This window comes from Rana temporaria, chromosome 10, assembly GCF_905171775.1.
Source record: "Rana temporaria chromosome 10, aRanTem1.1, whole genome shotgun sequence".
Classification (NCBI taxonomy): domain Eukaryota; kingdom Metazoa; phylum Chordata; class Amphibia; order Anura; family Ranidae; genus Rana; species Rana temporaria.
In genome coordinates, this window is record NC_053498.1 from 146528512 (window position 1) to 146541973 (window position 13462).

The window sequence follows — 13462 nt, forward strand, 5'->3', positions numbered from 1 at the left end:
TCTAGTATGCAAGCTCAAACACAAATGCATGTGTGTGCATGCATATATATATATAAAAAGAAAAAAAAAAGAAATAAAATAATATAATTTTTTTTTATTTTTTATAAAATAAAAATTATAAAAAAAAGGGGAGTTGCCATCCGGGGCCCTCTGGGTGCTTTAATAATAATAATAATAATAATAATAATAATAATAATAATAATAATAATAGTAATAATAATATATATAAAATAAAAGAAATAAAAAATATATAAAAACATTTTTTTTTTATAAAAAAAAGGGGGGTTGCCATCCGGGGCCCTGGGGACCTCCGGACCCCTTACAGATGTACTGCCTGTACCCCCCTGATGGCGGCCCTGCTGACGGAGTCAAAAGAGCAGTGGATGGTGTCAGTAGTTTTTATTGTTATCATATTTTATTATTTTTTACCATTAGTTTATTATTTTTTTACTATTTTATTAACGTATTTACAAAACCCTACATACATTCCCTTCAATAAGTTCCGCCGTTACTTTGGCTTTTCCATAAAACCTCCGGCTATTCCTGGCAGCCGAGTGTACCTGCTCGAAAAACCCGCTCGGTAAGCAGACTTTTCGCTTTAAACATGATTAAGCTCTTTGAGACAATTACATTCCCCTTTGCTGCGTGGCGTAGTACAGACAATGCATTCTTTGCATACACTGTAACTTAACAGCTGTTTTCCTAATCCTGTCACTTTAGCGCGGAGCGCGGAAAGTAATCATATCCACCGACCACTTCCTCCTCTGTGAATTCCCAGCAAAATGTTTGTTTGTTATTTTGCTTCTCTTGTGCTTTATGAAACTTCCTGGAACGCATAAAATCAGAGTTCTCATATTATATTCAAGAACATATGGCTTTATATAAAAAAAAAAAAAAAAAAAAAATTTTTTTTTTTGCAGGTATAAATCTTTTTTGCCCAGTAAACACTGAAGTTGCTTAACAAAAGCTGAAGTCTAATTAACCACTTGCCGGCCGCCGCAATAATTTATACGGCGACAGAATGGCACGGCTGGGCAAATGGGCGCATATATATACGTGCCCTTTAATTTGCCGCCGTGTGGCCGCGCGCGTGTGCCGCCGGAGGCACGGGTCGCTAGTTCCGTGACCATGCTCGCGGGACCTGCGGACTCGATATCCGCTGGTGTCCCGCGATCGGGTCACAGAGATGCAGAACGGGGAGATGTCAGTGTAAACACAACGGCCCAGATTCGAGAAAGACTTACGACGGCGTATCTCCAGATACGCCGTCGTGAGTCCGAATGGCCGCCATCGTATCTATGCGCCTGATTCATAGAATCAGTTACGCATAGATTTGGCCAAGATACGAGCGGCGTAAGTCTCCTACGCCGTCGTATCTTGGGTTGCAATAATTACGCTGGCCGCTAGGTGGCGCTTCCTTGATTTCCGCGTCAAATATGTAAATGAGCAAGATACGCCGATTCACGAACGTACGTACGCCCATCGCAATTAGTTACGCCGTTTACGTAAGACATACGCCGGCGTAAAGATAAAGCTGGTCTCTAGGTGGCGCAGTCCATGCAAGGTATGGACGTCGGAACAAGCGTATCTTTTTACATCGTTTGCGTAAGTTGTACGAGAATAGGGCTATGCGTAAGTTACGTTCTCGTCACAGGCATTGAGCCGACGTATCTTTTGGCGTAAATACGACGTGATACTGAGCATGCACGCGCATTCGTTCGACCGTGCATCTACATGGGGTCAAGCCTCATTTAAATACAACACGCCCCCTACAGCCTACTTTGAATTACGCGCGCTTACGCCGGCCCATTTACGCTACGCCGCCGTAACTTAGGACGCAAGTGCTTTGTGAATACATCACTTGCCTCTCTAAGTTGCGGCGGCGTAGCGTAAATACGGTACGCTACGCCCGCGCAACGTAGAGCGGCCGTACGTGAATCTGGGCCAAAAAAATTCTCTAGCAAAGCGCGGTGACGTATAACACGTACGACGGCACTATAAAGGGGAAGTTCCATGCGGATGGCGCCACCCTTTGGGCTGCTTTAGCTGATTTTGTGTTAGTAAAAGACGATTCACGCTTTTCTGTCTTTTACAGCGTGATGAATGTGCTTACACCATTACGAACGGTAGTTTTACCAGAACGAGCGCTCCCGTCTCATAACTTGCTTCTGAGCATGCGCGGATTTTTCACGTCGTTAAAGCCCACACACGACCATTTTTTACAACCCGAAAAACGACAACGTTAAAAAAAAGAGCATGTTCAAATTTTTGCCAGTTTTTCAGAACCCGAAAAGCCCACACATGACATAATGACATAAGAAAAAAACGTAATTTTTTACAACCCGAAAAACGGTCGTGTGTGTACGCGGCATTATGATCCCTCCCTAGGACACACTTAACCCCTTCAGCGCCCCCTACAGATTAACCCCTTCACTGCCAGTCACGTTTACACAGTAATCAGTGCATTTTTATAGCACTGTTGGCTGTAAAAATGACAATTGTCCCAAAATGGTGTAAAAAGTTTCCGATGTGTCCGCCATAATGTCATGATAAAAATCGCTGATCGCCGCCATTACTAGTAAAAAAAAAATATTAATAAAAATGCCATAAAACTATCCCCTATTTTGTAGATGCTATGGGCCAGATTCACAAAATTGATACGACGGCGTATCTGTGATCCGCCCGTCGTAACTATGCGGCTGATTCGTAGAATCAGTTACGCATAGATAGCCCTAAGATCCGACAGGTGTAAGTGACTTACACCGTCGGATCTTAGGATGCAATTCTAGGCCGGCCGCTAGGTGGCGATTCCATTGCGGTCGGTGTAGAATAGTTACGGCGATTCACGAACGTACGCTTTACCCGTCGCTCTAAATTTACGTTGTTTCCGTCGAGATACGCAGCGTAAAACTAAGGCTGCCCTCTAGGTGGCCTAGCCAATGTTAAGTATGGCCGTCGTTCCCGCATCGAAATTTTAAAATTCACGTTGTTTGCGTAAGTCGTCCGTGAATGGCGCTGGACGCCATTTACGTTAACGTCAAAACCAATGACGTCCTTGCGACATCATTTAGCGCAATGCACGTCGGGTAATTTGACGGACGGAGCATGCGCAGTACGTTCGGCGCGGGAACGCGCCTAATTTAAATGGTGCCCGCCCCATTTGAATTAGGCGGGCTTGCGCCGAGCGGATTTACATTACACCGCCGCAAGTTTACAGGTAAGAGCTTTGTGAATCAGGCACTTACGCTGTAAACCTGCGGCGGTGTAACGTAAATGGGATACGTTACGCCGCCGCAGCGTAACGTATTTGTACCTGAATCTGGCCCAATAACTTTTGCGCAAACCAATCTATAAACGCTTATTGCGATTTTTTTTTAACCAAAAATATGTAGAAGAATACGTATCGGCCTAAACTGAGGAAAAAAAATTCAATTTTTTGGGGGATATTTATTATAGCAAAAAATAAAAAATATTGATTTTTTTTTCAAAACTGTCGCTCTATTTTTGTTTATAGCGCAAAAAATTAAAATCGCAGAGGTGATCAAATACCACAGAAAGAAAGCTCTATTTGTGGGAAAAAAGGACGCCAATTTTGTTTGGGAGCCACGTCGCACGACCGCGCAATTGTCAGTTAAAGCGACGCAGTGCCGAATCGCAAAAAATGGCCCGGTCTTTGGCCAGCCAAATGGTCCGGGGCTGAAGTGTTTTAAAACTAGGATGTTGTTTTAAAACTAGAAGTAGAGGAAATGGCCAAAGACAAATATAAAAAAAAGAAAAACAATTATGTAACAATTTGCCCAAACAAAATTCCATTTGTCCTGTGCAAATAGAACGCAAAACAAATGTTATTTGGCTACTTGGCTATTTAAAACAAAAAGTACTGAATTTGGGCACTAGATGGTGCTAAGTGTCATAGGAAATATCTAGGTTTTTTAGCGCCATCTATACATACATTCTATATATGCATTTTGGGCCAGATCCACAAAAACCTGACGTAACTTAAAAAATCCAATTTAAGTTACACTGCCTTAAAGTTTCTACAAATCCACAAAGCACTTATCTAGAAATTTCAGGCTGTGTAACTAAAATTCCGCCGGCGCAAGGCGTTCCTATTCAAATGGGGCGAGTCCCATTTAAATGAGGCGCGCTCCCGCGCCGGCCGTACTGCGCATGTGCGAAGTTACGTTACGCCGAGTTTTGAGGATCGCGACGGCTTAAAGTTGCGTCGGGGAAAAAAAAAATGACAGCGGCATGCATTCCTGAGGGAGAACTCCATGCCAATTTTCAAAGAAAAAACCGGCATGGGTTCCCCCCCCAGGAGCATACCAGGCCCTTAGGTCTGGCATGGGTTGTAAGGAGACCCCCCCACGCCGAAAAATTGACGTAGGGGGTCCCCCTACAATCCATACCAGACCCGTATCCAAAGCACGCTACCCGGCCGGCCAGGAAGGGAGTGGGGACGAGCGAGCGCCCCCCCCCCCTCCTGAGCCGTGCCAGGCCGCGTGCCCTCAACATGGGCATCACCGTCCCATCATGCTCCGGCAGGTACCCACGTGGTGGGTGCACGTGGGTAGGCACCCACCACGTGGGTACCTACCGGAGCATGATGGGACGGTGATGCCTATATAAATGGGATGCAAGGCGCGCTTCCATCATTACAGCGACAACAGGCGACGAGGCAACATCGGAAGAACAGAAGACCAGAAGACCCTGACGCCACAGAAGACCGCGCTGGCTGCCTGTTTGAAATCGAGCTAACACACAAACATAGCAGGCAGCCAGCGCTGAAGAAGAAGGCACCGGAGAGCTGCAGAAGAACCGGGGTTCGCCGAGTCAAGAGCGGAAGAGGGGAGAAGATGGAAGAAGCCCCCCGGAGTCCGGAGAAGCCCCCCCGGAGTCCGGAGAAGCCCCCCCCGGAGAGCGGAAGACCCCCGGAGAGCGGAAGACCCCCGGAGAGCGGAAGAAGAAGCCCCCCCTGGTAATTGAGCTAATAACGAAGACAGGGGGGGCGTCCGGAGCAGAATAATAAAATATTTTAAAAAGCCTTGTGTTATGTGTTTATTAACTTTTACTTTTTGCCTCCAGGTGAATGGATAGGGGTACGATGTACCCCATATCCATTCACTTAGGGTGGGGGGCCGGTATCTGGGGGCCCCCTTATTAAAGGGGACTCCCAGATTCCGATAAGCCTCCGCCCGCAGACCCCGACAACCAATGGCAAGGGTTGTCGGGAAGAGGTCCTGTCCTCATCAACATGGGGACAGGGTGCTCTGGGGTGGGGGGGCCCGCAGTGCGCCCCCCTGCCCCAGAGCACCCAACCCCCCCATGTTGAGGGCACGCGGCCTGGCACGGCTCAGGAGGGGGGGGGCGCTCGCTCGTCCCCACTCCTTTCCTGGCCGGCCGGGTAGCGTGCTTTGGATACGGGTCTGGTATGGATTGTAGGGGGACCCCCTACGTCGATTTTTCGGCGTAGGGGGGGTCCCCTTACAACCCATACCAGACCTAAGGGCCTGGTATGCTCCTGGGGGGGGAACCCATGCCGGTTTTGTTTTTACAAATTGCCGTGGAGTTCTCCCTCGGGAAAGCATACCAAATGCCGTCGCTGGAATGGGCTTTTACAAGGTGTGACTAGTTTACACTTTGTAGAACCAGCCCTAATTTTACACTTGCAAAATAACACTTACGGCGCAAAAAGGAAGCTAGAAAGCTTTGTGGATCGCCTTAAGTGCTAATTTGCATACTAGCAACGGCATTTCGACTCGAAATGCCCCCAGCGGCGGATGCGGTACTGCATCCTAAAATTAGGCAGTGTAATTCAATTACACATGCCGGATCTTCTGTCTAACTTTGGAAAAAGCCTTTTGAGGATCGTTTCCAAAGTTACACACAGACTGAACAGCAGTTAAGTCGGAGTATCTCTTTTGAGGATAACCCCCTATATGACCAAACCTTTGTGGACACTTTACCATCATATCTACTTTATGGTCAAAAATACACTATATTGTCAAAAGTATTGGGACGCCTGCCTTTACACACACATGTAATTTAATGGCATCCCAGTCTTAGTCCGGAGGGTTCAATATTGAGTTGGCTCCGCCCTTTGCAGCTATAACAGCTTCAACTCTTCTGGAAGAACGGTCAAACTTTCCCATAGACACCCTCCTAAACCTTGTGGACGGCCTTCCCAGAAGAGTTGAAGCTGTTATAGCTCTAAAGGGCGGGGCCAACTCAATATTATACCCTCCGGACTAAGACTGGGACGCCATTAAAATTCATGTGCGTGTAAAGGCAGGCGTCCCAATACTTCTGGTAATATAGTGTATGTGGAACCCCCGTCAAAATGATCAAAATCAGGTGTTCCCAGTGAAGGAGTCTGTTAATGATACAGCATAAAACATTATGGCCCGGATTCACAGACATCGGCGCATATTTATGCCGCCGTAGCATATCTCTTTTACGCTACGCCGGCGCAGCGTACAGAGGCAAGCACTGGATTCACAAAGCACTCGCTCCCACTTGCTGTTAAAGATGCGCTGGGTTTCCTCGGCGTAAGCCGGCGTAGGTGGAAGTGGGCGTGAGCCATGCTAATGAGGCGTGACCCCATGCAAATGATGGGCCAAGCGACATAGAAGTACTTAAAATGAACGGCGCATGCGCAGTCCCTTGGCCGCATCCCGGTGCGCATGCTCAAAATCATGTCGAAACAACTGCCTAAGATACGTCGAATCCCTGCCTACGACATGAACCTAACCTACACCCAGCCCTATTCACGTACAACGTAAACGACAAAAGATACGACGGCTTGTGTTCCCTGGTCCATACCTTTGCATGAGTTGCGCCTCCTATATGGGGAATAACTTTACGCCGGACGTACGACTTACGCCAACCGCGTATATGATGCGCCGGGCGCAACTACGTTTGGGAATCGGCGTATCTCCCTCATTTGCATATGTGCATAGAAAATCTATGGGAGCGGCAAATGCGCCCGGCGTAAATATGCGCCCACGATACGACGGCGTAGGAAAGTTACGTCGGTCCTAGGAAGCCTATTTTCAGGCGTATCTAGTTTTGTGGGCACGGCGCACAGCTACGACGGCGCATAGTTACACTTACGCGGCGTATCTCGAGATACGTCGGCGTAAGTGCTTTGTGAATCCTGGGCCTATCTCTACAGGAGGAAACGGACAGAGGGGCTACATGACTAAGGAAAGGAATAGTTCCAGGAAAGGGTTATCATGTGAGGAAGTAGTATAGGAACAAGAAGTCTTTCCTTATTGGTGGTCCCTGGTCCCTGGTCAGATGGAAGGATTGGAGACACAGTGGAAGGTATTGAGGGCTGCTGGGAAGTCATTCCGGGAAGTTTGGAGTGAAGTTGTCCCACGCATCCACTCTTCTTTAGTTATCAGCATCAAAGGGGTATTTTTCTCATCATGGCAGGCAGCTTAGGGGTCTTTTGGGGTCTGTAGAAGACTCATTACAAAACTGAGCCCATGGTGGTATGGTGCTCTCATCAGGCAGGTTGTTGGTTCCACCAGTGGCTCAGCCCCTTGGGATAAGTAAGTATATACACCCAACCTGCAATTTTCCACAAGCCGGGGGGGGGGGGGGGGTTGCCACTGGGGACAGAAGCAGGGCTGGACCTAGCCTGTCTGATGTGGGGGGGGCAGTATGAATTTCAGGGGGGCAGAAGATGGGAGGTCAGCAGGGCAGTGTATGGGTGAGGTTTGCAAGGCAAATGATAGGGTCAGCAGAATTAGTTTGTAGGGCAGTATACAGGGTGCCAGCAGGGTGGAGGATAGGTTGTCAGCAGGGGAGTGTACAGGAATCGGTAAGGCAGTGTACTGGGGGTTAGTAGGGCAGAGTACAGGGGTCAGAAGGTGCAGAGGATAGGGGTCAGTAGGACAACGTACAGGCATCAGCAGAGTCAAGGAGAGGGTTCAGCTGAGCCAAAGAGAAGAGTCACCACTGGCAGGAGAGAGGGGAGGGGTTGACGCTTGCAGGACAGAGGACAGGGATCTTGGCAGGTCTTGGCAGGGCAGAGGACAAGAGTCACCACTGGCAGGAGAGAGGAGAGGGTTCATTGCTGGTAGCACAGAGAACAAGGGTCTTGGCAGGAGAGAGGACAAGAGTCACCACTGGTAGGAGAGAGGTCAAGGCTGGCAGGACAGAGGACAGGGGTCTTGGCAGGAGAGAGGACAAGAGTCACCACTGGTAGGAGAGAGGAGAGGGGTCAAGGCTGGCAGGACAGAGGACAGGGGTCCTGGCAGGGCAGAGGACAAGAGTCACCACTGGCAGGAGAGAGGAGAGGGTTCAACGCTGGCAGGACAGAGGACAGGGGTTCTGGCAAAAGAGAGGAAAAGTCACCGCTGGCAGGAAAGAGAAAAGGGGTCACTGTTAGCACTGGGCAGAGCTCTTTCTCCCATCCCTGTATGGTACACATCCTGAGCACAACACTAAGATCTCCTTCTCTCTACACAGCGCACATTGAGGGAGATTTACTAAAACTGGAGCACTTGGAATCTGGTGCAACTGTGCATGATACCCAATTGGCTTCTAAATTCAACTTGTTTAAATAAGCTTTGACAAAAAAATCTGGAAGCTGATTGGTTTTTATGCAGAGCTGCACCAGATTTTGCACTCTCCAGTTTTAGTAAATCGCCCCCCGTTGCATCTGAAATCTGATTCCCTGACACACAGCCATGATCTGCACAGTTTATAGCTGGCTACTATGTTGCAGTTCTGACCTGTGAAATTCCCTGGTCGGAAAGGCAGCTCAGCTGCAGTAGCCAGCTATCCAGCTGAGCCAGCTGAGCCAAGGACAAGAGTCACCACTGGCAGGAGAGAGGGGAGGGGTTGACGCTGGCAGGACAGAGGACAGGGGTCTTGGCAGGGCAGAGGACAAGAGTCACCACTGGCAGGAGAGAGGAGAGGGTTCATTGCTGGCAGGACAGAGGACAGGGGTCTTGGCAGGGCAGAGGACAAGAGTCACCACTGGCAGGAGAGAGGAGAGGGTTCAACGCTGGCAGGACAGAGGGCAGGGGTTCTGACAAAAGAGAGGACAAGTCAACGCTCGCAGGAAAGAGAAAAGGGGTCACTGTTAGCACTTCTCCCATCCCTGTATGGTACACATCCTGAGCACAAGCACTAAGATCTCCCTCTCCCTACACAGCAGGAGGGAGATTTACTAAAACTGGAGCACTTGGAATCTGGTGCAACTGTGCATGATACCCAATTGGCTTCTAAATTCAGCTTGTTTAAATAAGCTTTGACAAAAAAATCTGGAAGATTTTGCACTCTCCAGTTTAAGTAAATCGCCCCCATTGCATCTGAAATCTGATTCCCTGACACACAGCCATGATCTGTACAGTTTATAGCTGGCTACTGTGTCTGACCTGTGAAATTCCCTGGTCGGAATGGCACTGTGCACTGTGCTGATCGTGGCTGTGTGTAAGGGAATCGGATTTCCGCTATGATTAGCACTGTGTAGGGAGAAGGAGATCTTAGTGCCTCTGCTCAGGCTGTGTACTGTGCAGGAATGGGAGACAGTCGGCACAGGCATGTCAGGGGTAGTGGGGGGTTTCGGGGCGCGTAACTGAAATCTGGGCACCCTTGGATCTGGCCATGGACAGAGGTGGTGATTAGTTAAAGCGATTGTATACCCTAATTTGTCATTTTTACCTACAGGTAAGAATATAATAAGGCTTACCTGTAGGTAAAATTAATATCTCCTGAACCTACACGGTTTAGGAGATAATCCCTTTTTTTTAGGGGGTCCTAATAAAGCAAGATGGACCTAATAAAGTGTCCAGTGAGTGTATACTTTATCAAATATAAATGTATACATAAATATATATACACTAAGCTGTGCGAAAGATAGATAGATAGATAGATAGATAGATAGATAGATAGATAGATAGATAGATAGATAGATAGATAGATAGATAGATAGATACCGTATTTATCGTGGTATAATGCGCTCCCGCGTATACCGCGCACCCCCAAAGTTGACCCGAATCCTGTGGAAAAAAAGTTTTTTTGTGGTTTTTGTACTTACAGTTTTGGTGTCTTGCGCGGCGTCCATCGGCGGCCTCGTCGGGTCCGGCGTTCGTCTGCGGCTTCGGGTGTCCTCTTCGGCGGGTCCGGCGTCCTTCTGCGGCTTCGGGTGTCCTTCTGTGGCGGGTCCGGTGTCCTCTTCGGCGGGTCCGGTGTCCTCTTCGGCGGGTCCAGTGTCCTCTTTGGCGGGTCTTGCGTCCTTCTGCGGCGTCCTTTGGCCTTTCCCGCTCGTTTCCCGCGCCGAGTTTGAATACTGCGCCGACATATACAGAGTGCAGTACACTCGTGTATTGTCGGCAATGCTCGGCTACCCGCGCTGACGTCCTGTACGTCCAGGACGTGAGCGCGGAAGGAGCCGAGACTGCCTGACTATACCCGAGTGTACTGCGCTCGGTATATGTCGGCGCAGTATTCAAAACTCGGCGCGGGAAAGCGGGTATCGGCGTATACCGCGCACCCATGATTTTGCCCTGATTTTCAGGGCAAAAAAGTGCGCGGTATACGCCGATAAATACGGTAGATACTTTATATAAAACTCAGCAGTTAATAGTGAACAGTAATGGAATCATACCGCTACATATGATCACTTTGTGGCGTTTGATTTTTGTGCGCAGAGTTTTTTCTCTCTCTATAGTCTAGAGAGGGATTGTAAAATGGAGGTTCAGTATAAACAGCAGATTGCATTAGAAACCACAGTGAATTATTTAAAACCCTCTTCCCCGCACCTGGGTAAATTATTGATCCTGCGTCACCACAACAAACTCTGAGAGATAAAGGCACAATTCTCAGGTGAGAAGAAAGTAACCTTCTACGTAAACGCACCGCGCTGCAAAATAAGCATTTAAAGGTGCCGGAGAACCCCTCCGAGGTTACAAGTAGCCGTCTAAAAAAAGAAACGGATCTGATAACATTCATAAATATGGAAACATTTTCTATCTATAGTCATTGTGAGATATTTTATTTCCTTAGAAGCCCGGAACAGAATATCTGTTTTGTGTTGAAGGTAAAAAGGGGTTCTTCCTGTAATACTTGTCAGTGCCACCGATAGATAGATAGATAGATAGATAGATAGATAGATAGATAGATAGATAGATAGATAGATAGATAGATAGATAGATAAATAGATAGATAGATAGATAGATAGATAGATAGATAGATAGATAGATAGATAGATAGATAGATAGATAGAGATCACCATAACCCCCCGACTATGCCTTCATCAGCTTTTCTCACCAGAAGGACGGTGCCATCTTTGTCCAGTTATTATCCAGTGTCAGCATCCACTTACTGGGCCAAGAAACCAGCTCAGTGATGACACAATCACCTACAACTTGGGGGGCCTGGGCAGTTTTTGCAGCCGCCCAGCTTGTGTTTTGCTACAAAGTAACAATGGTGTGATCTGATCTCCAGGGGGACATTGGATTGAGGAAATGCTTCACCCTACCTGCAGCAGACTGATGACATCATCACAGCCTAGAAGAAGCCACAGTTGGAGCTCAAGGGCCATTTTTTAAGAATGAAAGAAAGGTGCAGTTTTTCTTTTCTTCAATGTTTTGTGTATCTTTAATCACATATTTCCCTTTCTCTCTAATTAAAGCGGGAGTTCACCCATTTGTAAAAAAAAAATTTTTCTCCCCTTAGCTTCCTGCTCGTTGTGTCTAGGGGAATCGGCTATTTGTATTAAAATATGAGCAGTACTTACCCGTTTTCGAGCTGCATCTTCTTCCGTCGCTTCCGGGTATGGGTCTTCGGGAGCGGGCATTCCTTCTTGATTGACAGCCTTCCGAGAGGCTTCCGACGGTCGCATCCATCGCGTCACTCGTAGCCGAAAGAAGCCGAACGTCGGTGCGGCTCTATACTGCGCCTGCGCACCGACGTTCGGCTTCTTTCGGAAAATCGTGACGCGATGGATGCGACCGTCGGAAGCCTCTCGGAAGCCTGTCAATCAAGAAGGAACGCCGATTCCCGAAGCCCATACCCGGAAGCGACGGAGAGGATGCATCTCGTAAACGGGTAAGTACTGCACATATTTTAAAATAAATAGCCGATTCCCCTAGTAAAAACGAGCAGGAATCTAAGGGGGAAAAGTGCCCTCTAAGGGTGAACCCCCGCTTTAATAATTCCATTATTTTTCCCTTGTGTTCTTTCTTTCTCTCTCCCCCTTCTCTCTTTCCCTCTCTCTTTCTCTGTCTGCCACCCTCTCTCTCTCTCTCTTTCTCTCCCTCTCTCTCCAGCTCCTCTCCCTCTATCTCTCTCTCCGACTTTCTTTCTTTCTTTCTCTCTCTCTCTTTGACTTTCTTTCTCTCTCCTTCTCTCTCCGACTTTCTTTCTTTCTTTCTTTCTCTCCAAGTTTCTTTCTTTCCTCTCTCCCTCTTTTTTCGACTTTCTTTCTTTCCCTTTCTTTCTCTCCCTCTCCAACATTTTTTCTTTCTCTCTCTCCCTTTTTCTCCAACTTTCTTTCTCCCTCCTTCTCTCTCCGATTTTCTTTCTTTCTTTCTTTCTTTCTTTCTTTCTTTCTTTCTCTCCCTTTCTCTCCAAATTTCTTTCTTTCCTCTCTCCCTCTCTCTCCGACTTTCTTTCTTTATTTCGTTCCCTTTCTTTCTCTCCCTCTCCAACTTTTTTTCTTTCTCTCTCTCCCTTTTTCTCCAACTTTCTTTCTTTCTTTCTCTCTCCCTTTCTCTCCGACTTTCTTTCTTTCTTTCTTTCCCTTTCTCTCCAAATTTCTTTCTTACTTTCCCTTTCTTTCTCTCTCTCTCTCCATCTCTCTGTCTTTCTTTCTTTCTTTCTTTCCCTTTCTTCCTCTCTCCCTCTCCAACTTTATTTCTTTCTCTCTCTCCCTCTCTCTCCAAATTTCTTTCTCTCTTTCTTCCTCGCTCTCTCTCACTCCCTCTCCCCCTTTATTTCTCTCTGTCTCCCCCCCTTTCTTTCTCTCTCTTTTCCCCCCTCTCTCTCCCCTGTTCTTTCTCCCCCTCTCTCCCCCTTTCTCTCTCTCTCTCTCATTCGCTCCCCCCCTTTCTCTCTCTCTCTCTCTCTCTCTCATTCGCTCCCCCCCTTTCTCTCTGTCCCCCTCATTCTTTCTCCCCCTCTCCCCCCCTTTCTCCCTCTCTCCCCCTTCTTTCTTTCTCTCTCTCCCTCTCTCTCCGACTTTCTTTCTCTCCCTTTCTTTCTCTCCCTCTTTCTCTGATTTTCTTTCTCTCTCTCCCCCTCTCTCTCCGACTAACTTTATTTCTTTCTCTCTCTCCCTCTCTTTACAAATTTCTTCCTCTCTTTCTTTCTCTCTACCTCTCTCTCCGACTTTCTTTCTCTCTTTCTTCCTCGCTTTCTTTCTCTCTCCTTCTCGCTAACTTTCTTTCTCTCTCTCACTCCCTCCCCCCTTTCTTTCTCTCTGTCTCCCCCTTTCTTTCTCTCT